The sequence below is a fragment of the Eriocheir sinensis genome, unplaced genomic scaffold, assembly GCF_024679095.1.
Source record: "Eriocheir sinensis breed Jianghai 21 unplaced genomic scaffold, ASM2467909v1 Scaffold706, whole genome shotgun sequence".
Taxonomy (NCBI): Eukaryota; Metazoa; Arthropoda; class Malacostraca; order Decapoda; family Varunidae; genus Eriocheir; species Eriocheir sinensis.
Genome location: NW_026112061.1, coordinates 65,001 through 91,500, shown reverse-complemented (window position 1 = coordinate 91,500; position 26,500 = coordinate 65,001). Strand labels below are relative to the sequence as shown.

Sequence of the window (26,500 nt, the reverse complement as noted above, 5' to 3'; positions counted from 1 at the left end):
TTCTTCCTCCCTTTCCTTCCCTTTGTTCTTTCTCTTAAATTTCTTTCTTCTTCTTCCTCTCTCTCTCTCTCTATTCATCTCTTCTTCATTCCTTTCCTCTACCCTTCCTTCCTTCCTTTCTCTCCCTTCCTTCCCATTCTTCTCTCCTACCTTTCTTTCTTTCTGTCTCTCCCTTTCTTCCTTTCTTTTATAACTCTTTCTTTCCGTCTATCCCCTTCCCTTCATTCTTCTTTTCTTTGTCTCTATCTCCTTCTCTCTCCCTTCCTTTCCCTCCCTCCCTCCCTTCCCTCTTCTCCCTCTACCCCTTTAAATAATAATAATAATAATAATAATAAGTGACAATAATAATAGTTTAATGCCCCCTAAAATTGCTTTCCAAAGACGAGTTTATTTGAAAGAAAACGGAGAATGGCACAATTTATGGCTACTGTTTTTTTTTTGTGTTCGTCAGTTTTCGAGGAAGAGGAGGAGGAGGAGGAAGAGGAGGAGGAGGAAGAGGAGGAGGAAGAGCTATATTGAACATCTCTTTATCCTTTCCTTCTTTCTCTCTCTTTCTTTGTCCTCCTCCTCCTCCTCCTCCTCCTCCTCCTCCTCCTCCTCTTCTTCTTCTAGGTACATATGACTCCTCTGACCTCGTGTGTTTGTTTGTTTGTGTGTAATGGAGAAGGAGAAGGAGGAGGAGGAGGAGGAGGAGATAGAGGAGGAAAGGAAATGATGGAGATGATGGTGTAGGTGGTAGTGGTGATGAAAGTACTTAGCGTTTGGTGTTGATGGTGGTGATGAGACTGGTGTTGAAGTGGTGTTGTTGTGGTGTTGATGATGACGTCTTGTTGTTGTTGCTGTTGGTGGTGGTGTTGATTGGTGTTATGAAGTAGTGGTGTTGAGTGGTGATGACTGGTGTTGAGTGGTGATGACTGGTGTTGAGTGGTGATGACTGGTGTTGAGTGGTGATGACTGGTGTTGAGTGGGGGTGGTGATGACTGGTGTTGAGTGGTGATGACTGGTGTTGAGTGGTGATGACTGGTGTTGAGTGGTGATGACTGGTGTTGAGTGGTGGTGACTGGTGTTGAGTGGTGGTGATGACTGGTGTTGAGTGGTGGTGATGACTGGTGTTGCGTGGTGATGACTGGTGTTGAGTGGTGGTGATGACTGGTGTTGAGTGGTGATGACTGGTGTTGAGTGGTGATGACTGGTGTTGAGTGGTGGTGATGACTGGTGTTGCGTGGTGATGACTGGTGTTGAGTGGTGGTGATGACTGGTGTTGCGTGGTGATGACTGGTGTTGAGTGGTGGTGATGACTGGTGTTGAGTGGTGATGACTGGTGTTGCGTGGTGGTGACTGGTGTTGAGTGGTGGTGATGACTGGTGTTGAGTGGTGATGACTGGTGTTGCGTGGTGGTGACTGGTGTTGAGTGGTGATGACTGGTGTTGAGTGGTGGTGATGACTGGTGTTGCGTGGTGGTGATGACTGGTGTTGAGTGGTGATGACTGGTGTTGAGTGGTGGTGACTGGTGTTGAAGTGGTGGTGTTGTGGTGTTGTTGTGGTGTTGGTGATGAGTTCTTGTTGTTGTTGGTGGTGGTGTTGATTGGTGTGGTGATGACTGGTGTTGAGTAGTGGTGGTGGTGGGTGGTGTTGAGTGGTGATGTCTGGTGTTGAGTAGTGGTGGTGGTGGGTGGTGTTGAGTGGTGATGACTGGTGTTGAGTGGTGATGACTGGTGTTGAGTAGTGGTGGTGGTGGGTGGTGTTGAGTGGTGATGACTGGTGTTGAGTGGTGATGACTGGTGGTGGTGGTGTTGATTGGTGTGGTGATGACTGGTGTTGAGTAGTGGTGGTGGTGGGTGGTGTTGAGTGGTGATGACTGGTGTTGAGTAGTGGTGGTGGTGGGTGGTGTTGAGTGGTGATGACTGGTGTTGAGTAGTGGTGGTGGTGGGTGGTGTTGAGTGGTGATGACTGGTGTTGAGTGGTGGTGGTGGGTGGTGTTGAGTGGTGATGACTGGTGTTGAGTAGTGGTGGTGGTGGGTGGTGTTAAGTGGTGATGACTGGTGTTGAGTAGTGGTGGTGGTGGGTGGTGTTGAGTGGTGATGACTGGTGTTCAGTGGTGGTGGGTGGTGTTTCAAAGTACTCTTCAGGCGACGGACGACGAGAAAGATGACCACGACACACACACACACACGCACACACACACACACACACACACACACTAATCATGGCCCGGCTGATGCAGAACCGCCGAGGATGCCGCAGGGAGCCCGGAGATGAAGGAGGCTGCGGATGCCACCGAGGACCCCGCTACGGAGGAAGAAGTGGAGGAAGAGGGGAAGAGGGAGGCGGGGAGGCAGGGGTCCGGCCAGGGGGGGGCGGGGAGGGAGTCCTTATGCCTCCTCCTAATGTGTTTGTCCACGTCACTCTTCTGTATCGCTCGGTAGGGACAGAACGAGCATTTGAACGGACGCTCCCCCGTGTGCGTCCGTATGTGTCTAGCCAGTGAGTCCCGGGTTGTGGCGCGGTAGGGGCATATCGGGCATACATGGGGGCGGTAGGGGGTCACTTGGGTCACATCTGCCCCCCCCGGGTGGTGCTGCGTGCCCCCAGAGCGGTGTGGGGGGCGGAGGGATTGGGTGGAGGTGGCGAGGCGCGCGGCCAGGCTCTCCGAAAGGCTTTCCCACGCCCGCCGCGCCAGGTCTGGGCCTTGCAACTGCAAAGGAAACAAAAAGCACCTGTGAGTTGCAGGAGGCCCGACCTGGCGCCACGGGGGGCAGGGGGGACCGCGGGGAGTGGGGGAACCAGGGGGACCGCGGGGGGAAAGAGGGGACCAGGGGGGAACCGCAGGGGGAAGTAAACCAGTGGAATCGCAGGGGTAACCAAATGGGGACTGGGGGATAGCAGGGGGGAAGAGAAAACCAGGGGGAGGCAGGGTAATCGCAGGGCTTATCAGGGGACCACGGGGCAGGCTGGGGTACCGCAGGGGAAGGAAGGGGACCGCTGGCAGGAGGTACGAGACGCAGCCACAGGGTAAAACTAAGCCCCCAGATACAGAGATCCCAGGGGTTGGGCTACCACTGGGGAGCCCCTGGGGGAGGTACGGAAGAGAGTGAGGCTGCCAGGGGGGTTGAGGTCACGAGAAGAAGGGGGAGGTCAGGTCAATCGAGGGGGAGGGGGGGCTGGGTAAGGTTAGGGGGCGTAAGACACAGGGAGGGCGTCGCCTGGGGGAGTTAGTGGGGACGCAGGAACCGGCTGGGGGAGCAGGCGATGGCAGCAGCGGCGGTGTGTGTGTGTGTGTGTGTGTGTGTGTGTGCGTACGTGTTTTACTTTTATATACATACACCCACACACACACACACACACACACACACACACGAACGCACGCACGCACGCACACACAGGCCTTTACACTTCCATTACCAACGACGAATGAGGAGGAGGAGGAGGAGGAGGAGGAGGAGGAAGAAATAGTGCAGATAATGATGAAAGAAAGCATCCTCCTCCTCCTCCTCCTTCTCTTCTTCTTCCTCCTCCTCCTCCTCTTAATTTATATCTCAAGGTAAGCTTCCCACCTGCGTCCTTCCGTTCTTTAAATAATAATAATAATAATAATAATAATAATAATAATAATAATAATAATAATAATGGTAATTTTTATTGATACGTTACATACAAGATATTATTAATTTATGTGCTATTAAAATCTCTCTCTCTCTCTCTCTCTCTCTCTCTCTCTCTCTCTCTCTCTCTCTCTCTCTCTCTCTCTCTCTCTCTCTCTCTCTCGTTTATTTTCTCTCCTTTCTCTTCCTTGTCTTTTTTTTCTCTTTCCTTCCTCCATTCTTCATCCTCAATCCCTCCTCCTCCTTCTCCTCCTCCTCCTCTTCTTAAAACGATAAAACGAAAGCAGAACACGGATAGGAATGGTGTTGACGGTGGTGGTGGTGGTGGTGAAGGTGGTGAAGGTGTGCTCGTACGTACTAAGAGTGGTGGTGGTGGTGGTGGTGTTTAAGACGTAGTGTTGGTAGTGGTGAGTTGGGAAGGGAGAGATGGAGGTGCAGTGGTGATGACAGTGGTGATGAGAGTGGTGATGAGTGCGTGGAGGTGAACATAAACTCTCTACGTGGAGGAAGAAGGGGAGGAAGATGAGGAAGGAGGAGGAGGAGGAGGAGGATTAGAAGAAGATGCGGAGGAGGAGGAGGCAGAGGAGGAGGAGGAGGTGGAAGCCGGCACAACACCACCTGCAACACCACCTGCAACACCACCTGCAACACCACCTGCAACACCACTGATCACCAACCCACCCAGACCAACACCAGTACCGAGAACGGAATGCATATCACCACCAGCAACACCAGCAACACCACCAGTAACACCAGTAGCAACACCGCTATGCTTGCTACGAATATGCTTCTTCAAATCCGTGGCCTGGATGGCGCCGAAGGGACACAGCGGGCAGCGGTGCGGCCTGTGCCCGGTGTGGGTGTGCAGGTGGCGGACGAGTTTGTCCCTGGCCACGGCGCGGTACGGGCAGTGGGGGCACGCGTGGTTCCGTTCCCCCCTGTGGTAACGAAGGTGCCGTTCAAGACTCGAGGTGGAGCTAAGGGAACGGCCGCAGAGCCCACACACGTTCCCCATCAGCATTGCCAGTCCGCGCTGCAATGGGGAGAAGAAGAACTTGCGTCAGCCTTCTGGGAGCGAGGCGGGGCGAGGCGTGTGTCTGCGGCCGTCTGCGGCAGCCTTGGCTTCGGTACACTTTGTACTCGAGTCCAAGTACGATTACAGTACGACACCACGAAGCCAAGGACAAGTACAATTACTCTGTTTAGTTGATTAACTCGATTCCAAGAACGAGTGCTTATGTAATGTACAAGAATCCAAGTACAAGTACGCTTTACCCTCCTTGGCCTGAGTCGCCACCTGGCCCTCCCAGCCCCGGGCCGGCACACACCTGTGTCAGCCCCTCACCCCGCCCAGGCAGGGCGGCAAACACCACGCCACACACACACTAAGGCGTTACAAGTACAAGTACATGGTAATGCGTACTGAAGTACGAGTTCATGGTACTACATGTACTTGGACCCAAGCGAACGCCAGCGTCAGGGTGCGGTGGTGGCGGTGCTTCAGGGTGGCTAGTGCGTTGTGGGGATGCGTTTTGTGCTTGCCGTTTATTTTTAATTGTCTTGTGTTCGTGTGAGTGTCCTGGCGGGGGGCGGGGGCTCCAGGCGGCCCTCTTTGTTACTGTTGTTTAGTGTGTTGCGTTTGTCAAGTTCTTGCTTTCCTTGTTTGTTTTTGTTTTTTCTCTTTTTCTTCTTTCTCTCTCTCTCTCTCTCTCTCTCTCTCTCTCTCTCTCTCTCTCTCTCTCTCTCTCTCTCTCTCTCTCTCTCTCTCTCTCTCTCTTGTCTGATATAATTATTGTTTACTGTTATTTATTTCCTCTTTTTGGAGCTATTAACCTCCTCCTCCTCCTTTCCTCTTTCCTCTTTTATCACAGTTTAGGCTTTTCTTCTCTTCATTCTTCCTCTTCCTCTTTCTTTCCTATCTTCTTTTTATTCTTCCTCCTCCTCCTCCTCCTCCTCCTATTTACTTCTTCGACAGTCTTCACCTTTACTCTCCTGGTCCTCCTCCTCCTCCTCCTCTTCCTCCACTCCTGTCTTTGTCAGTGTCAATCTCCTCCTCCTCCTCCTCCTCCTCTTCCTCTTCTTCCTCCTTCTCTTCCAGTAGCGACAAGTGTTCTTCCATTTCGCTCCTCCTCCTCCTCCTCCTCTTCCTCCTTCTCCTCCTTCTCTTCCTTCTCCTCCTCCTCTTCCTTCTCCTCCTCCTCTTCCTCCTCCTCCTTCTCCTCCTCCTCCTTCTCCTCCTCTTCCTCCTTCCCCTCCTCGTGACATGTTCCTTCACTCTCTTCTTCTCCTCCTCCTCCTCCTCTTCCAATACCAATATGTCCCTGTATTTCTCTCCTCCTCTTCCTCTTTTATCCTCCTCCTCCTTCTCCTCCTCTTCCTCTTCTTATTCCTTCTTCTCTTCCTCTTTCTCGTTCACAAATATCTACGGGCATGTGTGTGTGTGTGTGTGTGTGTGTGTGTGTGTGTGTGTGTGTGTGTGTGTGTGTGTGTGTTTGCTAATTAGGTAATATCGTGGGTGAGTGACCATCAAACACACACACACACACACACACACACACACACACGTACATACATACACACACACGTACACACGGACTAATAAAACTCATACATTCAATATCATTTTCTTTATTATTTCTATTATTATTATTATTATTATTATTATTATTATTATTATCATTATTATTATTTTTATTACATATTTATATAAACCATTTTTGTTCATTTCTTTTATTCTTATTATACATCAAAATATCACTGGTTTTTCTTTTTTTCTTCTTATATATATTTACAGTCTTCCTCCTCCTCCTTCTCTTCTTCCTCTTCTCTTCCTCCTCCTCCTGTCTTCTTCCTTCCTCCTCCTCCTCCTTCTTCCTCTTTTTCCTCTTTTAATCTTACATACTAATTAGAATCTTACAGGTGTGTTTGTTCGTATGTTGGTTTGTACACGAAGGACAGGAGGAGGAGGAGGAGGAGGAGGAGGAGGAAAACAACAACGAGAATAAAACATCAACGACAAGAACAAGAACATCAGTATAAGATTAATAAGGCAATGTCACTCTTCTTCTTCCTCTTCTTCTTTTCTTCCTCAGTTTATCTTTTTTTTATGTTTTATTTTGTTTCCTTCTCTCTCTCTCTCTCTCTCTCTCTCTCTCTCTCTCTCTCTCTCTCTCTCTCTCTCTCTCTCTCTCAAACGAAACAGCCTCCAGCTTTTCCTTTTCCTTTTCCTTTGAGAGGTAACTAAACTGTGTCCATCTCTCTCTCTCTCTCTCTCTCTCTCTCTCTCTCTCTCTCTCTCTCTCTCTCTCTCCTTTTCCTTCTTAATCTCCTTCTCCTCCTCCTCCTCCTCCTCCTCCTCCTCCTCCATTTCTCTGAGAAGGAGGAAAAAGGAGGACAAAAGGAGTGGAGTGGAGTACTATTGCCTCCTCCTCCTCCTCCTCCTCCTCCTCCTCCTCCTCTTCCTCTTCCTCAAAGGGCTTTTTTTTTCAAGATGAAGATGCCCTAACAACCTCCTCCTCCTCTTCCTCTTCTTCTTCCTCCTCCTCCTCCTCCTCCTCCCCTTTCTTAACCTGTTCCTTTTCTTCCTCTTCCTTCTCTATCTCTTCCTCTTCTTCCTTCTCTTCTTCAGTGGTGGTGGTGGTGATGACAGTGGTGGTGGTGGTGATGACAGTGGTGGTGGTGGTGGTGGTGGTGGTAATGAAGACTGTTACAAATAACTCATAATGTCTTTAATGGTGGTGATGATGATGGTCATGAAGGAGGAGATGAAGATGCTGAGTAGAAGCTGGAGGTGGAGGAGGGGGAGGAGGGGACTGGTGTTGAGAGTGGTGATGCAACTGGTGATATGGTGATGAAGGTGGTGGTGGTGGAGATGAACGCTATAACAGACTGGGATGTTGGGGTGGAGATGCATGGTGGTGGTGTTGAGGAGAAGCCTGGTGGTGATGAAACTGGTGATGACGGAGGTGGTGATGATGCTATTGGTCAAATGGTGATGAACGCTATAACAGACTGGGATGCTGGGCTGGAGTTGAGGCTGGAGGTGGTGGTGGAGGAGGTGGAGGTGCCTGGTGGTGTTGAGGAGGTGCCTGGTGGTGTTGGTACTGGTGGTGACGCGCCCTAACGTGCCGGTGGAGGGCGCTGGAGTCTGCGGATCGAAACTCACAACTCGGGCACCAAAAAGGCTTCTCCCCCGTATGAGTTCGCAAATGCTTATTCATATCGCCTCGTCTGATAGCCTTGTATGAACACCAGTGGCAGAACAGGGGCCGTTTACCCCCCTCCGCCCCCCGTGGGACACTCTGCGGGGCTCCCTGGGGTCCTGGGGGTCTCTGGGGTGCCCGTCCGCCGGTCAGCCCCGCCCCCAGGCCCGTCGGGTAGCCCAGGTGACCGCGCCGCCCCGAAGTCGTCCCCGCCAGAGCCCCGCCGGCGTGCTGCAAAGAATGAGCACTTGAGGATCCCTTCTGCGGCCTTCTGCGTCAGGCTGCGTCAGCACTACCAACTCCTCCGCCTCCTTCACCTCCTCCTCCTTCTTCTTCGTCATCACCTCCATTCATGACCACCATCTTTACCTTCTTTTTGTTTTTGTTTTCGTTTCCGTCATCACCACCATCTTCATCACCTCCTCCTCCTTCTTCTTCGTCATCACCTCCATCTTCATCTTCTTCGTCATCACCTCCATTCATGACCACCATCTTTACCTTCTTTTTGTTTTTGTTTTCATTTCCGTCATCACCATCATCTTCATCACCTCCTCCTCCTTCTTCTTCGTCATCACCTCCATTCATCACCACCACTTTCATCACCACCTTTATCTTTTTTTTTCTTTCATATTCGTCATCACCTCCATTCATCACCACCTTTACCTTCTTCATCACCTCCAGTTTCGTTTTTGTTTTCATTTCCATTCATCACCACCTTCATCACCACCTTCATCACCATTACTTTCTTCGGTACCTCCATCATCCACCTCCTTTAAGAATTGCTGTCATCACCGTCTTCATCACCATTTTCATCACCACCGTTAGTTTTCGTTTGTTTTCACCTCCATCATCACCGTCTTCATCACCACTTGTTCTCCTTTGTCTTCACCTCCATTATTAAATACGTCTTCTTCCTCCATCTTTCTCAACACCGCCATCTTCAACTCCACAACCCTCATCACCACCAGTTTCATCTTCAAGTCTATCTTCGTCATCATCACCACCGGTATTGTCACCTCCACTGCAATCTCAACACCATCATCTAGATATAAGGCCCATCAACACCACTATCACCACCACTATCATCACCATCAACACAGCCTAAAGATATGTATATGACGCCCCTTCCCTTCCCTTCCTTTCCTTTCCCTTCTTTTCCCTTCCCTTTTTTTCCCTTCCCTTCCCTTGCCTTCCCTTCTCTTCCCTTCTCTTCCTTTCCCTTCCTTTCGCCTATCTTCCCTTCTCTACTCTTCCCTACCATTCCTTCTCTTCCCACCCCTTCTCTTCCTTTCCCCTATCTTCCCTTCCTTTCCATTGCCTTCCCATCCCTACCATTCCCTTCTCTTCCCTTCCTTTCTAATCTCTTCCCTACCATTCCTTCCCATCCCTTCCCATCACTACGGGGTATGGGTATTGTCACCATGGTACTGCGGAGGAGGAAGAGGAGGGGGGGAGGAGGAGGAGGAGGGAGAGGAAGAGCTAACACGTTCTTGAAGAGGAAGAGCAGGAGGAAGAGGAGGAGGAGGAAGAGGAGGAGGAGGCTGAGTAACGGAGGCGGTGGGAGAGGAGGAAGACAAGCCGAGTATAGTACCAGGAATTTTAAGGCCCTCTGGTGTTGATGGTGTTGGTGGTGTTGTTGGAGTTTGGGGTTGAGGTGGAGCTGAGAGATCGGAGTACCGGACTTTGTGGACCCCAAGAATATGCCTTCGGAAATTACTCTTATCGCCGGACATGTACACGCAAAACGGACATTTAAACGGTTTCTCCCCAGTGTGTGTCCGTATGTGCTTATCCAGATCCACACGAGACCTGGAGCTGTAGGGGCAGTAGAGGCAGGGGTAGTGACGCTCCCCCACCCCCCCAGCACCACGCCCCCACGCCCCGGAGGAAGAGGAGGAGGCAGAGGTAGCGGCCCCAGAGCTCGGATCACGGCTGGCCCAGAGTGATCCAGGGTTCCCGGCTATGCGTGCGGCCTCGGTACCAGCCATCAGCGGCGCCCCAAGCCCGGACTGCAACAGACAACGGACAGCCGACGGTCAGTGTCTGCCCTCACCACCACCACCACCACCAGTCATCACCATCAACACCAGACTTCATTATCACAGGACACCAGACTCTTGTAGACTTGTTAATACTTGTGTTCTGTAACCCCCATCCACCCCCAACCCCTCACCACCACCACCACCACCACCACCATCAGTCATCACCATCAACACCAATCAGTCATCACCACTAACAGTATCTCCAGTATCACCACCCCACACACCCTTCCCAGGATAGAATCAACACCGATATCAACATCACCACCTCCATCTGTCATCACCACTAACACCAGTAGGATCGTCATCACCATATAACACTGTCAGAAGCATCACCAACCCCCCCCCCCCCTCCACAAACAGAATCAACACCAATATCACCATCTGTCATCACCACTAACAACACCGGAGACTTCATCACCACAAAACAAGTGTTACCAGCATCACCAGTACGAGAGGTGTCCCACGACCAGCCCCTCCCCCCCCTCCCCACCCCCCAACTGAACACCACCATCACCACCACCACCACCATTAACACCGGTAGAGCGTTCATCACCAGCATCACCAATACGACTAAAAATGCCCCCCTCCTCCAACTCCACCCACCCACCCCCCACCACCAGCATCTAAAGATTATGTAGTAGTAATAGTAGTAGTAGTAGTAGTAGAAGAACAAGAACAAGAAGTATGTGATGATGATAGTAGTGGTGGTGGTGGTGGTGATGACAGTGGTGGTGATATGGTGTTGAAACTGGTGTCTGGTGGTGTTATTAGTGTTGCAATTCTTCCTGGAGGTGGTGTTGTGGAGGTGGAGGTGGAGGTGCAGGTTCATCGTCTTGGTGGTGGTGATGAAGGTGGTGTTGAGACTGAGACTGGTGATGAAGACGAGACCGCGACTGCGCTTCCTGATGGTGTTGATGTTGGTGTTGAGACTGGTGTTGATGTCTGTTTCTGATGTGTCTATGTACGTTGCTCTTGTGGGCGGCGCGGTACGGACAGTGCGGACAAGCGAAGGGCCTCTCCCCCGTGTGCGTGCGGACGTGGCGGGTCAGGTCCACGGCGGAACGAAAGCCCCGTCCGCAGAGTCCGCACGAGAGCTCCCGCCGCGGCCACCGTCCCTAAAACGAGATGGTGTGCCTAAGACCATGGCCAAACCCTCGACTTCTTATGTGTCATCCTCATCCTCATCCTCCTTCTCCTTCTCCTCTTCATCTTCCTCTCCTCCTCCTTCTTCTTCTATTCGTCTTTCCCCTTTTATTTACCAAACCTCGACTTTCCTCCTCCTCCTCCTCCTTCTCCTTATCTTCAAAAACCCTCGACTTCTTATGTTTCATCCTCCTCCTCATCTACATCCTCCTCCTCCTCCTTCTCCTCTTCATCTTCCTCCTCCTCCTTCTCCTTCTTCTTCTATTCGTCTTTCTCCTTTCATTTACCAAACCTCGACTTTCCTCCTCCTCCTCCTCCTCCTTCTTCTTATCTTCAAAAACCCTCGACTTCTTATGTTTCATCCTCCTCCTCCTCCTCCTCCTCCTCCTCTTCATCTTCCTCCTCCTCCTTCTCCTTCTTCTTCTATTCGTCTTTCCCCTTTTATTTACCAAACCTCGACTTTCCTCTTCCTCCTCCTCCTCCTCCTCCTCCTCCTTATCTTCAAAAACCCTCGACTTCTTATGTTTCATCCTCCTCCTCCTCCTCCTCCTTCTCCTCCTCCTCATCTACATCCTCCTCCTCCTTCTCCTCTTCATCTTCCTCCTCCTCCTTCTCCTTCTTCTTCTATTCGTCTTTCTCCTTTTATTTACCAAACCTTGACTTTCCTCCTCCTCCTCCTACTTCTCCTTATCTTCAAAAACCCTCGACTTCTTATGTTTCATCCTCCTCCTTCTCCTCTTCATCTTCCTCCTCCTTCTTCTTCTTATCTTCATTCTCCTTCTCCTTCTCCTCTTCATCTTCCTCCTCCTCCTTCTCCTCTTCATCTTCCTCCTCCTTCTCCCCCTCATCTTCATCCTCCTTCTCCTTCTCCTCTTCATCTTCCTCCTCCTCTTTCTCCTTCTTCTTTTTTCGTAAGTCTCCTTTTATTTACCAAACCTCGACTTTCCTCCTCCTCCTCCTCCTTCTCCTTATCTTCAAAAACCCTCGACTTCACTCACATTCTCCCTCAATTCTCATATTCTCCCTCAAATTCATTCTTCTCGTGGTTATCTTTCTTATCAAACTCCTCCCTCGACTCCCTTACACCTTCCTTTGTCTTCCTTATAGAGTTACGAACCTTCGACTTCCCTCACTCTCCTCCTCCTAATCTTCAAATACCCTCGACTTCATTTCCTTCTCATATCCCCCTTTAAAACCATTCCTCTCGTGGTTATTTCTTTCAAAACACTTCTCTCGACTCCCTTCTACAGATTCCCACCCTCTCCTCCTAATCTTCAAATACCCTCGACTTCATTTCCTTTCCCTCAAATTCATTCTTCTCGTGGTTATCTTCCTTATCAAACTCCTCCCTCTACTCCCTTATACCTTCCTTTGTCTTCCTTATAGTTACGAACCTTCGACTTCCCTCACTCTCCTCCTAATCTTCAAATACCCTCGACTTCATTTCCTTCTTATATCCCCCTTTAAAACCATTCCTCTTGTGGTTATTTCTCTCAAAACACTTCTCTCGACTCCCTTCAACAGATTCCCACCCTCTCCTCCTAATCTTCAAATACCCTCGACTTCATTTCCTTCTTATATCCCCCTTTAAAACCATTCCTCTTGTGGTTATTTCTCTCAAAACACTTCTCTCGACTCCCTTCTACAGATTCCCACCCTCTCCTCCTAATCTTCAAATACCCTCGACTTCATTTCCTTTCCCTCAAATTCATTCTTCTCGTGGTTATCTTTCTTATCAAACTCCTCCCTCGACTTCCTTTTACCTTCCTTGTCTTCCTTATAGAGTTACGAACCTTCGACTTCCCTCACTCTCCTCCTCCTAATCTTCAAATACCCTCGACTTCATTTCCTTCTTATATCCCCCTTTAAAACCATTCCTCTCGTGGTTATTTCTCTCAAAACACTTCTCTCGACTCCCTTCTACAGATTCCCACCCTCTCCTCCTAATCTTCAAATACCCTCGACTTCATTTCCTTTCCCTCAAATTCATTCTTCTCGTGGTTATCTTCCTTATCAAACTCCTCCCTCTACTCCCTTATACCTTCCTTTGTCTTCCTTATAGTTACGAACCTTCGACTTCCCTCACTCTCCTAATCTTCAAATACCCTCGACTTCATTTCCTTCTTATATCCCCCCTTAAAACCATTCCTCTCGTGGTTATCTCTCAAAACACTTCTCTCGACTCCCTTCAACAGATTCCCACCCTCAGTAGTTACCCTAAAGCAGTGTGGGGTTACAAGATATCATTAGACAAGTACTTCACGGATAATGTTTACTACTGACAATACTTTCCGCTTCGTTTACATAAGGATTAATATGAAGCACCAGGTCAATTTATATATGTATTTCCCATCCTTACCCTTCCCATCCCTTTGTGGTAGCCTGAGATGGAGGTGGAAGAGGAGGTGGAGTGATGATGCTGAGGTGGAAGATGTGGATGCTGAGAAGAAAGTGGATGCTGGGGAAGGAAGGTAGAAGTGGATGAACCTAAATCTCATCCATCTGGTCTTGTAGTGGATGAGATGAAAGGGAGATGCTGGGGCTAAGATGTGGATGCTGAGAAGAAAGTGGATTCTGGGAAAGGAAGATGAAGTGGATGAACCTAAATCTCATCCAACTGGTCTTGTAGTGGATGAGATGAAAAAACGAGGATGCTGGAGTGATGTGGATGTTGGGGTGGAAGATGTGGATGCTGAGAAGAAAGTGGATGCTGGGGGAGGAAGGTAGAAGTGGAAGAGCCTAAATCTCATCCATCTGATCTTGTAGTGAATGAGATGAAAAAGCGAGGATGCTGGAGTGATGTGGATGCTGGGGTGGAAGATGTGGATCCTGAGAAGAACGTGGATGCTGGGGAAGGAAGGTAGAAGTGGAGGAGCCTAAATCTCATCCATCTGATCTTGTAGTGGATAGGATGAAAGAGAGAGAGATGCTGGAGCTAAGATGTGGATGCTGGGGTGGAAGATGTGGATGCTGGGGGAGGAAGATGAAGTGGATGAACCTAAATCTCATTCATCTGATCTTGTAGTGGATGAGATGAAGGAGAGATGCTGGGGTGGAAGATGTGGATGCTGAGAAGAAAGTGGATGCTGGGGAAGGAAGATGAAGTGGATGAACCTAAATCTCATCCATCTGATCTTGTAGTGGATGAGATGAAAGTGAGATGCTGGGGCTAAGATGTGGATGCTGAAAAGAAAGTGGATGCTGGGGGAGGAAGGTAGAAGTGGAAGAGCCTAAATCTCATCCATCTGATCTTGTAGTGGATGAGATGAAAGAGAGATGCTGGGGTGGAAGATGTGGATGCTGAGAAGAAAGTGGATGCTGGGGAAGGAAGATGAAGTGGATGAACCTAAATCTGATCCATCTAGTCTTGCGGTGGACGAGATGAAAGCGTGGATGCTGGGATGAAGATGCTGGATGCTGGGGGCGTGTCTCTGAGCTGAGGGAGCCCGGGGTGTCTGATTCTAATGTGCCTGTTCGCTGTCTGTTTCTGCGCGGAGCGGTAAGGACAGTGCGGACAGACGTATGGCTTCTCCCCCGTGTGAGTGCGGATGTGGCGCGTCAGGTCAGCTAAGGAGCGAAAGTGGCGTCCGCACAGTCCGCACAAAGTAGCCCCGCGCCGCAGCCATCCACCCTAAAACGAGATGGTGTGCCTATGAGTGTGGCAGACCCTCGACTTGTTATGGTTCATCCTCCCCCTTCTCCTTCTCTTTAAATACCTTCGACTTTTTAACTTCCTCCTCCTCCTCCTCCTCCTTATCTTCTTCCTCATTTTCCTTGTACTTATCTTCCTCCTCCTCCTCCTCCTCCTTATCTTCTTCCTCTTTTTCCTTGTACTTATCTTCCTCCTCCTCCTCCTCATCTTCTTCCTCTTTTTCCTTGTATTTATCTTCCTCCTCCTCCTTCTTCTCCTTGTCTTCAAATACCTTCGACTTCCTAACTTCCTCTTCCTCATTCTTCTCAGTATCTTCTCCTCCTCCTCCTCCTCCTCCTCCTCTTCTTCCTTGTATTTATATTCTATCTTCTCTTCTTCTTCTTCTTCTTCTTCTTCTTCTTCTTCTTCTTCCTCCTCCTCCTCCAAAATCTGACTGTTTTTCTTTATTTTCTTTTATCCTGTTCTACGTTCTTTCTTGTCTTATTCCTCCTTCTTCTTCCTCCTCTTCTCTTCCTTATATTCTTCCTCGTATTGTATTGGTATTCTCTCTCTCTCTCTCTCTCTCTCTCTCTCTCTCTCTCTCTCTCTCTCTCTCTCTCTCTCTCTCTCTCTCTCTCTCTCTATAAAAAACACCTCTAACTCTATATTGATGCTCTGTGTGTGTGTGTTCGTGTGTGTGTGTGTGTGTGTTTCATAGGCGCGCTCTCGCTTGCATATTCATTGGGAAAACACCACCACCACCACCACCACCACTACCACCATGACCACAATCACCACCATCATCACCACCATCACCACCACCACCACCAAATTATATCCACATTTTAACACCATTTTTATTTATTTTTTATCAATTTATCATTATTTATATTTTTCTTTCTTTCTTTCTTTCTTTCGTAGTAGTAGTAGTAGTAGTAGTAGTAGTAGTAGTAGTAGTAGTAGTAGTAATAGTAGTAGTAATACTAATACTACTACTAACAACAACAACAACAACAACAACAGGAACAAACAAAATACAGTTTATCTTTCACAACGACATTTTATTTACAAAACTTTATTCATCTTTATTATTATTATTCATATTAATATCAACAACAGCCGTGTGTGGCTTAAAGCAACAGGCCCCCAATGTACACACACACACACACACACACACACACACACACACACACACACACACACACACACACACACACGATTGATAACCTGATAGAAACGATTTGGATTAAGAGGAAGAGGAAGAGGAGGAGGAGGAGGCGGAGGAGGATAACACACACACACACACACACACACACACACACACACACACACACACACACACACACACACACACACACACACACACACACACACACACACACACACACACCATCACCCATCCTTTCCCTTTCCTTCCCCACCACCTAACTCTCTCCCATCCCTCCCTCCCTTCCTTCCTTTCCTATCCTACCAGAAACTTCAGAAGAGGAGGAGGAAGAGGAGGATTTTAAACCTTATCCAATCTCTGCTCTTCTGCCTGACTGGATAACCTGGCCTGGGACGCGGCGAGGGCGGACGCCAAACTGGAGACTGGCCCGAAGAGACTTGACACTGGGGGCAATTCCTTGTAATGGGAGAGATCCGCATGTACAGTCCGCACATGCCTGTTAACGGACTGTTTCTGGGACGCACGGTACGGACAATGCGGACAGAGGAACGGTTTCTCCCCTGTATGCGTACGAAGGTGTCTGCGGAGGTCGTTAGCAAGTCGGAAACCACGGCCGCAGACTTCGCACTGGTGTCGGCGAGCGCCCAAGTCGAGGTCTGCGGCGTCAAGGCCTTGAGACTGGAACTGTCGAAGAGCCCCCAAGTCACTGTCTGAACTGTCCAAAGGCTGTGATTGGAACTGTCGGAGGGCACCCACGTCGGGGTCACCACTGTCCAAGGGTCGGGACTTGAACTGTCGGAGTGCCCCAAGGTCGCTATCTGAACTGTCGAGATGTCCGGGTTTGAACTGTCGAAGTGCCCCCAGGTCCACCTCCGATGTGTCAAGAGCGTGGGTGGAGTGCGTGGATGCGTGGAGGCCTAGGCGCGTGAAGAAGCCCGGTAGAGTGGAGGTGAGGTGGTGGTGGTGGTGGTGATGACGGTACTGGTGGTGGTGGTTGAGTGGATCGTCCAATTCCCCAGCGAGGTTCCGCCCCTGAAGCAGAACAACGCCTTAGTATGTAGACTGACACCACCTCCACCACCTCCACTTTCACCACCTCCACCTTCATCACCGCTCAACACCACCTCCACCACCTTCATCACCACCTCCACCTTCATCACCACTCAACACCACCTCCAGCACCTCCACCACCTTCATCACCACCTCCACCTTCATCACCACTAACACCACCTCCAGCACCTCCACCCTTCATCACCACCTCCACCTTCATCACTACTCAACACCACCTCCACCACCTTCATCACCACTCAACACCACCTCCACCACCTTCATCACCACTCAACACCACCTCCATCTCCATATTCATCACCATTCCCAGCGCTAAGACTGATACCCTCTCCATCACCACCACCACGTTCTTTCAACACCACCACGTCCTTCATCACCATTTTCAACACCACGTCCCCTCAACACCTTTTCGTAGTCTAGGTATCTCCAGCATCACCACCACCACAACCACCACCACCACCACCAGTAAAGTCATTCATCACCGCTTTCTCAACACCACACACACACACACACACACACACACACACACACACACTAGGGCTGTCACGACTGGAGATGGTGTGAAGCGGACAACCCACCACCACCACCACCGCCTACACCACCACTACCACCACCACCACCACCGCGAGTATCAACACTGTGTACCGTCCGCATGTGACGGTATACACTGCTCATCACCGCGGCCCTGAACATACAGAGCGGACACGTGTAAGGCTTCTCCCCTGTGTGAGTGCGGACGTGTCTTCTGAGGTCCTCCAGGCGCCCGAATCCGCGTCCGCACACAAGGCAGTTAAGGTTACCACTCCGAGCTGCTCCTCCTCCTACTCCTACGCCTACTCCCAACTCTCCTCCTCCTCCTCCTCCTCCTCCTGGTACTGATTCTCTTCCTCTTCCGTCTCCTCCTCCTCCTCCCGTTACCAGTCTGGCCAGCCGTGTTACCCCCACTCCTCCGCCCACTCCGCCCACCACCACGCCCACTCCGCCCACTCCGCTCGCCGCGCCCTAAAAGAGAGGGAGTGGCGCTCTTTAAGCCTCGATTTTACGTACATGGATTACACACACACACACACACACACACACACACACACACACGCATACGCACACATACATATACAAACACAAGATTCATGTTCATATAGGTACACATATACATACATACATACATACATACATACATACATACATACATACATACATACAAGAATGAGTTTTTTATGATTTATTTCTTGTATTTTGTTTTATTTATTTGTTTGTTTGTTTGTTTTTGTTTTGCTTTTAAGACCGAGGACTGATTTTATTTTTTTCTTCCTTTCCTCTTCCTTCTCTTCCTCCTCTTCTTCTTCCTTCCCTCTTTCTCCTCCAGCATCTTACCCTCCTCCTCCTCCTCCTCCTCCTCTTCCTCTTCCTCCTCCTTACATAACAATAACAAAAATATCTTTCCTTTTTATTCTTCTTTCCTTCCTCTTCCTCCCCTCTTTCTCCTCCAGCATCTTACCCTCCTCCTCCTCCTCCTCTTCTTCCTCCTTAGATAACAATAACAAAAATATCTTTCGTTTTTATTCTTCTTCCTCTTCCTCTTTCTTTCTCCTCTTTGTTCTCTCTTCTCTCTCTCCCTCTTCCTCTTTTTCCCTCCCAAAGTTTGTAAAAGATAAATAACGGCTTGATTTTTTTTCGTTTACTCTCTCTCTCTCTCTCTCTCTCTCTCTCTCTCTCTCTCTCTCTCTCTCTCTCTCTCTCTCTCTCTCTCGCACACACACACACACACACACACACAAGCTCTCTCTTCCTCCTCCTCCTCTTCCTGAAAACCACAACTTCCTTCCTCTTCCTCCTCCTCCTCCTCCTCCTCTTCCACCCTACGCCATGAGATTGCTCTGGGGGGGCGTGGGCGTGGCGTGGACCGTGCGGGCGTGGCGGATCACACTGCTCTTGACGGCGGCGCGGTACGGACAGAACGGACAAGTGTAAGGCTTCTCCCCTGTGTGCGTGCGGACGTGGCGCCTCAAGTCCTCCATCTGGCCGAAGAGGCGTCCGCACAGATGACAGCTTAGGCGCGTGCGGTTGCGGACTCCACTTACTGATGATATTCCACCTCCTAATCCACTTTCTATTCCTCCTCCTCCACTTCTGATGCTGCCGTGACATCCTCCTCCTCCACCTACTGCTCCTATCTCTCCACTTTCTAGTCCTGTTCCTCCTCCACTTCTGATGCTGCTGTGACATCCTCCTCCTACTCCACTTGTTACTCCTATCTCTCCACTTTCTAGCCCTTCTCCTCCTACTCCACTTATGTTTCTAAAGGTACTACTACTACTTGCTACACCACCTCCACCTCCACATCCTACTCCACCTTCCACTAGATAAATACCACCTCCACTACTACCACTACCTCCACCTTCGTCCCCTCCACCACCACCTCCACCTCCACGCGCCGCTAGCATCCCTCCTCCACCTCCACCGTCTCCACCTCCAACTCCACCCATCACCACCTATAAAGAAACCGGAAAAATGGTCTCTGTCAGCCATGGGAAGAGTGAAACCGACCCCGCCCCGTGCCCCGAAATACCCAGTGCCCCAAGAACATCCCCCTCCGTGCCCCGTAAGACTGAAACCTGCCCCGTTCTCCCTCTCCCTCGTGTCCACCATGCCCCGTCCCCCCTTCTCAGTGCCCCGTGTGAGTGTAATTTGCCCCGTCCATCGCCCCTAGTGCCCAATGAGGTAAAATCTGCCCCGTCAAATGCCCCGTTCCGCCCCCTTCCCAGAACCCCCGTGTTTAAGTGTAACCTGACACCCCCTTCATACCCCAAACTGCCCCGTGGCCCCCTAAAAAACCCTTTCCCTGTGCCCCGCGTGAGTTAAACCCTGCCCCGAAAGATACCCCGAAATGCCCCGTGCCCAGTTCTTTCCTGCCCCGTAACTCCATGTGTGTGTATGTATATATGTATGTATGTATGTGTGGATGGAAGTATACACATAGACATACATACATACACACACACACATACATACATATATAGATTGATAGATAGTTATATATATTCTCTCTCTCTCTCTCTCTCTCTCTCTCTCTCTCTCTCTCTCTCTCTCTCTCTCTCTCTCTCTCTCTCTCTCTCAGTAAGGTAGACTATGTATATTTCATCATTATTTTTTTTATTTTCTCTTTATTTTCGTATCATTATTTATTGATCTATTAACAGAACACAACCACCGTCTCGTACAGTACAAAAGTAATAATAATAAAAATAATAATAATAGTAATAATAATAATTGGTCACTCTTTTTAGGCTTTTCTTAACAATCTTTCTTCTTTCTTGACTATTTTTTTCTTGGACACATTTTTCGTTTTTTCTTTATTTTTTTCATTTTCATTTTTTTTCTTAACATTTTTTTCTTTCTTTCCTAATTTTCTTTGATATTTCTTTTTTTTCTTTATTTTTTGTCTTGTCTTTTTCATTTTCTTTTTTTCTTTCATTCTCACGCACTTTATCATGTTTTTTTATTTTCCTTTCCTTTCCTTTTCTTCTTCTTCCTTTCTCTATCTTTTCTTCCTTCCTCTGTGTCTGTTCTCATTTTCCTTTCCTTTCTTTTTCTTTCCTTTCAAATTTTCTTCCTTTCTCTCTTTTTTTTCCTTCCTTTCTTTCTCTTTTTTCCTCTTCCTTCTTTCTCGTCCCTTTCCTTTCCTTCCTTGTCTTCTTATCTTCTCTCAGTTTTTTCTTTCCTTCTTAATCTTTCTAAATTTACGACGAAATAACGATATAGGAATGAATTAACAGTGTGTGTGTGTGTGTGTGTGTGTGTGTGTGTGTGTGTGTGTGTGTGTGTGTGTGTGTGTGTGTGTGTGTGTGTGTGTGTGTGTGTGAGTGAGTGAGTGAGTGAGTGTGTGTGTGTGTGTGTGTGTGTGTGTGTGTGTGTGTGTGTGTGTGTGTGTGTGTGTGTGTGTGTGTGTGTGTGTGTGTGTGTGTGTGTGTGTGTGTGTGTGTGTGTGTGTGTGTGTGTGTGTGTCCCTGCCTATATAGATGCCCGGATTTGTTTCTCTCTCGCTCTCTCTCTCTCTCCCCTCCTCCTCCTCTTCCTCATTCGTCACAACTATCAACTGAACGAGGAGAAGGAGGAGGAGGAGGAGGAGGAGGAGGAGGAGGAGGAGGAGGAAAATAAGTAGAGAGAAAGGAAGACAAAGATCAAAGTAGTAGTAGTAGTAGTAGTAGTCTAGCATAGTAGTCTAGTAGCAGCATAACAACAGTAACAGTAGTAGCAGCAGCAGTAGTAACAGCAGTAGAACCAGCAGGAGGAGGAGGAGGAGGAACCTAACACCACCACCACCACCAAACAACCACATATCACCACCAACACCACCACCACCTCCACCTCACAGCAAGGAGTGGAGCTGGCCCAACACACTCTGCACTTTCCCACCTTGCCCCTGCCCAGCACCTCCACCCCCACCACCCTCCATCTCCTCCACGTGGTCAGGATGAACCGCCCTCACATGGTGTTTAAGATGAGAGTTCTGCGCGGAGGCATATGGACATAGCCGGCACTGGTACGGTTTCTCCCCCGTGTGCGTGCGTAAATGGAACAGGAGATGCGCCCTTTGTGAAGCTCGGTAAGGGCAGTGCGTACATGAGTAAGGCTTCTCCCCAGTGTGCGTTCGTACATGCGAGTTGAGGTGAACCCTTTGAGCGGCGCGGTAAGGGCAGTGCGGACAGGCGTATGGGCGCTCTCCAGTGTGCGTGCGAAGGTGTGTGTTGAGGTGGTCACGCCTGTAGGTTGCGTACGAACACAGGTTGCAGGCGTATGGCTTCTCCGCCCCCTGCCCCGCCGCCTGCAAGGAGAGCCCCGGATTAGGATGCGTGGTTGCCTGGTTGCCTGGTGGTGGTGGTGGTGGTGGGGTATAGTCTAGGTGGTATTTTTTGGCTCTCCTTTTTTTTGGTGGTTTGGTTGTTTTGTTTTTTTCTATCTACGTTATTTGGTTGGTTGGTAGTACTGGTTGGGTCTATGGTTGAGGCTCTCCGAGTGTGTGGTTGCTTGGTTGACTGACAGTGGTAGTTGGGGTAAGTCTGTGTGTGATTGCTTTCTTTTAGTTTTTCCGTGTTTGGTTGACTGGTTGACTGGTGGTGGTGGTGGTTGGTGGGGTATAGTCTATGGTGGTATTTTTTGGCTCTCCTTTTTTGGTAGTTGGGTTAATTTTTTCTGTTTTGTTCCTATCTACGTTATTTGGTTGGTAGTACTGGTTGGGTCTATGGTTGCGGCTCTCCGAGTGTGTGGTTGCCTGGTTGACTGCAAAATAGTTGTAGTTGGGATAAGTCTGTGTGTGGTTGCTGTCTTTTTGTTTTTCTGTTTGGTTGACTGGTTGACTGATGGTGGTGGTTGAAATGTGGTGGTGTCTGGTTGATTTTTTTTTTTTTTAGTCTGTCTGTCTGTGTCAACCTTCCATCTCAATTCCTTCCTTCCTTCCTTCCTTCTTTTTTTTCTCTCTTCCTCTCTCTCTTTCTTCCTTTCCTCGTATTTCCTTGTCATCCCTCTCTCTCTACTTTCCCTTTCTATCTATCTATCCATCTCTTTCTCTCTCTTGCTAACCGATAAAGTAACTCAAAATAACCCTTCCATTCCTTCCTTCCTCTCTCTCCCATTCCCTTCTCCTCCTCTTCCTACTAAGAACCCTTCCTTTCCTCCCTTCCTTCCTCTCTCTCCCATTCCCTTCTCCTCCTCTTCCTCCTAAGAACCCTTCCTTTCCTCCCTTCCTTCCTCTCTCTCCCATTCCCTTCTCCTCCTCTTCCTCCTAAGAACCCTTCCTTTCCTCCCTTCCTTCCTCTCTCTCCCATTCCCTTCTCCTCCTCCTCCTCCAAAGAACCCTTCCTTCCTTCCTTCCTCTCTCCCATTCCCTTATCCTCCCTCTCTTCCTCGCACCTTATTTCATGGCCGTGGGGGTGGAGGGCCGCTGGTGTGCCCGGATAACCAGCTGACCGGTCTCCTCATGCAGGCGGATATGGTCTTGCAAACTGCCTTCGTCCGGCGTTCTGTATGGGCACCGCGGACATGACAGCTGACGAGGGCGGGAGGAGGAGGAGGTGTGCGTCCGTAGATGTGTAACCAGGTGGCTTCTCTGCGCGGCCCGGTACTCGCAGGTGGGGCAGGCGAACGGTTTTTCCCCCGTGTGGCGCCGTATGTGCTTGGTGAGGATGTAGTTCGTCCGGGCGGCGTAGGGACAGTGCGGGCATTGGTACGGTTTTTCCCCCGTGTGAATGCGTATATGCTCGTGGAGGTGAATGCGTTGCGAGGCGCGGTAGGGGCAGTGTGGGCACGCGTACGGCTTCTCGGGGTGGTGGTGCGTGTGGTGGTGGTGGTACTGCCTGGTGGTGACATAAGGGAGGTGGAGGTGGTGGGTGGTGGTGGTGAGGGTGGTGGTGGTTTTTTCAGCGTTGAGAGCCTGTAACGAAACGGCTCGGATTAGCGGGTTGGTTGTGATATCTTTGTTTCCTAGCCTAGCACCACCACCACCACCACTGCCACCACCACCACCACCACCACTTACCACCATTTGTGTAGGCTGAGTGGCCGAGGCAAGTTTTAGGTCAGCGCCGTGTTCGTAGACTCCATGCTGTCCTGAAGACCGCATGATATCCCAGACTTTAGGGTTGGTATTCTTAAGACACTTTCGGTTCTCACATCAGCTATTTCTAAAGGTCAAAGAGGGGGTCAGTTGGGTTCTAATGAGTGTTTCTTCAGGTTCATGTTACAGAAGAAGCGTCAAACTACCGCCAGGGTCATACAACCACTCCTGGAAATGCCCAAAACTCCTATGAAAGCCTTGTCAAATGAGTGTTTCTTTAGGTTCACGGTACAGAAGAAGCGTCAAACTACCACCAGGGTCATACAACCACTCCTGGAAATGCCCAAAACTCCTATGAAAGCCTTGTCAAATGAGTGTTTCTTTAGGTTCACGGTACAGAAGAAGCGTCAAACTACCACCAGGGTCATACAACCACTCCTGGAAATGCCCAAAACTCCTATGAAAGCCTTGTCAAATGAGTGTTTCTTTAGGTTCATGGTACAGAAGAAGGGTCAAACTACCACCAGGGTCATACAACCACTCCTGGAAATGCCCAAAACTCCTATGAAAGCCTTGTCAAATATTTGTTTCTTTAGGTTCATGATACAGAAGAAGGGTCAAACTACCACCAGGGTCATACAACCACTCCTGGAAATGCCCAAAACTCCTATGAAAGCCTTGTCAAATGAGTGTTTCTTTAGGTTCATGATACAGAAGAAGGGTCAAACTACCACCAGGGTCATACAACCACTCCTGGAAATGCCCAAAACTCCTATGAAAGCCTTGTCAAATATTTGTTTCTTTAGGTTCATGATACAGAATAAGGGTCAAACTACCACCAGGGTCATAAAAGTACTCCTGGAAATGCCCACAACTCCTATGAAAGCCTTGTCAAATGAGTGTTTCTTTAGGTTCATGGTACAGAAGAAGCGTCAAACTACCACCAGGGTCATACAACCACTCCTGGAAATGCCCAAAACTCCTATGAAAGCCTTGTCAAATGAGTGTTTCTTTAGGTTCATGGTACAGAATAAGGGTCAAACTACCACCAGGGTCATACTCCGGGGGGCAACATGAGCCAGGCAAGACGGCGCCACTATAAACACTTGCCTGCGCCACGAACAGGTTGGGGCCGACCACTACCAGAACCTACCAAGAAAGTCTATCCCAGCCACAGGTGAAAAGTAAAAAAAATAAAAAAAAATAAAAAAAAAAAATAAAAACTTGAATTTTTGGAGTGTTCATTATTTTATTTATTGTTTTGTTTTCCTTTCTTCCTCAGGTTTGTTCTCCTTGCGTGATATGTGTTTGTCTTTTCTCCTTCCTTCCTTCCTTCACTTTCCTTCTTCATTCATACACTTTCCTTCCTTCCTTCCTTCCTTCCTTCACTTTCCTTCTTCATTCATTCACTTTCCTTCCTTCCTTCACTTTCCTTCTTCATTCATTCACTTTCCTTCCTTCCTTCACTTTCCTTCTTCATTCATTCACTTTCCTTCTTCCTTCCTTCAGTTTCCTTCACTTTCCTTCCTTCCTTCCTTCACTTTCCTTCTTCATTCATTCCCTTTCCTTCCTTCCTTCCTTCACTTTCCTTCTTCATTCATTCCCTTTCCTTCCTTCACTTTCCTTCTTCATTCATTCCCTTTCCTTCTTTCCTTCCTTCACTTTCCTTCTTCATTCATTCACATTCCTTCCTTCCTTCCTTCACTTTCCTTCTTCTCTTCCTTATGTTATATTTATGCTGTTACTTGTTATCTTCTTCTTCCTTCTTCTCTTCTTCCTTCTCCTATTTCATTCCTTATTACTTTGTCTTTCGTTAATATATTCCTCCTCCTCCTCCTCCTCCTCTTCCTGAAGGTAATATAGTAACAAATGCCTCGTTGTTTGCTTAATTTGTTTGTTTGTTGTTTTTGTTTACTTTACACACACACACACACACACACACACGCACACACACGGAAGGTAATCCCAGGTAGGTCATCTAATTAACGTGGGAATTATATATTTACCTGAGAAATACCTTGATGCTCTCTCTCTCTCTCTCTCTCTCTCTCTCTCTCTCTCTCTCTCTGTTATCTCCTTCCTCAGCCGTCCTTAAAGCATCTCCTTGCTCTCTCTCTCTCTCTCTCTCTCTCTCTCTCTCTCTCTCTCTCTCTCTCTCTCTCTCTCTCTCTCTCTCTCTGTTATCCTTTTCCACAGCCGTCCTTAAAGCATCTCCTTCCTCTTTCTTCCTCCTCCTTCTCTTCTCCTCCTTCACTCTGTCTCTTCTTATCTCCGCTCTCCTCCTCCTCCTCCTCCTGTCCTCCCTCCTCCCTCCACTCCTCCTCCTCCTCCAGCACACAAAAGGGGAATAACACACACACACATACACATACGTACACAAACCCTCTTTAATGTACACACAGCTTGGGTCTACATACAAACGTACATACATACATACATGCACACTATACATACATAATTATATATACATACATACAAGGCTATTTTTATATATTTTTATATATATATATATATATATATATATATTTATATATATATATATATATATATATATATATATATATATATATATATATATATATATATATATATATATATATATATATATATATATATATATATATATATATATATATATATATATATATATATATATATATATATATATATATATATATATATATATATATATATATATATATATATATATATATATATATATATATATATATATATATATATATATATATATATATATATATATATATATATATATATATATATATATATATATATATAAATATATATATATATATATATATATATATATATACTTATATATATAGTAACACTAAACAAGAGGTAGGTACAAAAATAAATGTTCTGCGTCACAATGTTTGTACATATTTACACTGACAACAAAACGCCTCGCGCCGTGTGCTGGGGAAATAATATCATGCGCGTCCTTGTCACGGGACTCAGGGCAAACAAGAACGAGACGAGATGAAAACGACTGTTTTGTGTTTTTTCTTATCTGGGACACTAATGGCGGCTACCGTGCTGTCTGTACGCCTCATCTCCTCCTTCAGTAATA

The 26,500-nt window shown here is 48.2% G+C and overlaps 1 protein-coding gene and 1 long non-coding RNA gene across 2 annotated transcripts in view; one reads left to right on the top strand and one right to left on the bottom strand.

Annotated features, from left to right (window-relative positions):
• LOC126994028 (zinc finger protein 219-like) overlaps window positions 1-26,500 on the bottom strand; it is a 79,781-nt gene that overhangs the window by 24,763 nt on the left and 28,518 nt on the right. The window lies entirely within an intron of this gene.
• Window positions 23,294-25,188, top strand: LOC126994031 (uncharacterized). Its single transcript, XR_007748743.1, has 2 exons — window positions 23,294-24,212; window positions 24,423-25,188. It is a non-coding gene; the product is annotated as an uncharacterized LOC126994031 (long non-coding RNA).